We start from the raw sequence: 2,613 nt of genomic DNA, 5'->3' as shown, positions 1-2,613 counted from the left end.
CGCGAAATGCATATTAATAAAGCAATTTGATTTGTAATTGCATGAGTGACATCAGTCTTGACTTTGTGTAGTGCGTTTGAATTGAGTCCATTCTTGGCTCTCCGGCATAGCCAAAAGGTTAAACCTATCAACCCTTTCCGTCTCATGGTCAGCTTTCAAAATTGAATAACACGCTCGAAGGGGAGGCTATCTAACATTTACGTAACTAAAAAAACAAAATTAATAGAACACCTTATTAAGTGTTTTCTTTATTATATTTTATTTTTTTATATTTAAAATTATGATTCATTTAAGTTTTTATATATTTTTTTATTAAATTAAGATTCAATGTCTTTTAAACAGAATTAGTTTAGTTTATTTGTTAAATTGATGTTAATACCTTTTAGAAGTTTCATGTGTAAAAATTTGAAAATGTCACGTGCTAAGGTGTTTGAAAATTATCAAGTGTTAAAATTTGACATATGTCATATTAAATCAAAGGAGTCACAGGGTATACTAATGGATGTAAGCTTTTTTTGCGTCGGTTAGATATAGACGATATAAAAAGTTTTCATTTTCTATACTGGTTATTCTAGAATTGGTATAACTTTTCTTACTCGGGTTTCTTTTTTTTTGTTATAGACTCTTTTGTTACTCTTTCCACCCAAATGTGATCAGAACAATAACTTAACTTAACATCATCACCATTCGTTGCGTCCAAAGGGGGGGTCGTCGGTGTCAATGAGTTTCTTCTTCTTCACCTACGATGGTTACTTAACCTCGTTCTCACCACGGGAGGATGCGTCGAACCATGGGAGGGGCGTCAAACCAAGGGAGGATGTTGTAGTCATCGTTCCTCCATCTTTCTTTTCGTTCAACCTTCTTCTTACTTTTGCCTTTAATTCCTGATTGATATTTGCAATTTCGTGCCTAAAAAGTGTGATGTGAGATTGGAATTGTTGAATGCAGTGAAATAGAATTGTGATGAAGTTTGATGGTACAAAGGGGTACTCGTGGTTGAGAATGTTTCTGCTGGAGAGGAAGTGTACCAATGTGGAAGAGACTCACCTTTGAGGGGGAGATTGTTGGGAATCTAAGTGTGAGTCTGAGTCCCACATTGGATAGAAATGAGAAAGTAGAGTACTATATAAAGGTGAAAGACCCATTAACTCATTGCCTTAAGGTTTTGGATAGAGAGTGGTGTCAATCTCTTATATGGTTGAGCTCATATAATTGGTATTTGTGTCTCTCCGGTGAATCCCCCTCCTTGATAGACCCAACATTGGGTTGTGTGTGTGTTTTGTAACATCCCAGATTATATAGAAGCATACAACATAGTAAGTTCACATTTAAATAAAAGAGAACAGTTAGAGTAGACTGTAAACAAAGTAGTTACGCTTACAGTCATCCCAGAATGAGGCATAATTTAAAACTTAAACGCAAGTAGAGTGTTTCAAAAGGATAGGAATCACCGGGAAAATCCTTAACAGCTAAATAGTAATTCAAAATACAAGAAATACTAAGAGAGTCCTAAGGAGACTAAGCCGCAGCATCGCCTTCCTCCAAAGCCTGCTCCAGAGGCACCTCATCCATCTCTGCTCACATCCAAGTGGATGATCATTGTAAAAGAAAGCATACCCAAGCAAATACAAACACCCAAGCAAACACAAACACACAAGCAAGGGTGAGCTAGATATAAAAATCATGTTATTAACAGTCATAGGCAACATGCAAGTAAAGGCGAATATACTATACTATACAAACATGACTTGTTGCACTTAAACTTGACTCGTCCGAACTTAGAATGATTGCCGAGCTATGGCGGGTCATGCACTCGTGGTGGCTTCTACTGCTTTGCAAAGTCATTGTCAATGGGTTTCACCCTACCACACTCACGAGGTTAGTCCGTTATCACTCACCTTGGGCTATACTGGAAGCACCCAAGACTAGGACCTCCTGCTACTCCTCACCACATGGATCAATCCTCTCTACTTGAGAATGAAAGACCATTGGAGCGTCAGGAAAACTCCCAAGACTGAGCTACCGTACAAATCATTCTAAGCACACTGAAAGGGCACCACCATGTATCCCCCTTAAGGATCATGGAATTATGTCCAATACTAATACTTTCCACTTTAACACCAACATGTTAATGCACATATAAACCCTTAAAGCAACTGGAACAATTAAGTAAAATAGCATACTTGAATAAATAGGAATAAAGGCCGAACAGGAAACATCAACACTTAAAGGGCAAGTCCGAACACCCTGTGAATGGGGGAGACCGAACGGTATCTCACTTCCCAAAGGACAGGACCGAACGGTCCATAGATGGTAAGACTAAAGAAGTGGTCGAACACTATTAAGGACCGCTCACTAAGAGAGACCGAACGTTACCTGAGATCGAACTCTCCTTAAGAGACTGAACGCTACCTAAGACTGAACGCTACCTAAGACCGAACGCTAACTGAGACTAAGCACTATCAAGACTGAACACTACCTAAGACTGAATGCTAACTGAGACCAAGCACCATCAAGACTGAACGTTACCTAAGACCGAACGCTAACTGAGACCAAGCACTATCAAGACTGAACACTACCTAAGACCGAACGCTAACTGAGACCAAGCACTAT

The sequence above is a fragment of the Vigna angularis genome, chromosome 1, assembly GCF_016808095.1.
Source record: "Vigna angularis cultivar LongXiaoDou No.4 chromosome 1, ASM1680809v1, whole genome shotgun sequence".
Classification (NCBI taxonomy): domain Eukaryota; kingdom Viridiplantae; phylum Streptophyta; class Magnoliopsida; order Fabales; family Fabaceae; genus Vigna; species Vigna angularis.
This window is presented reverse-complemented; position numbering follows the sequence as displayed.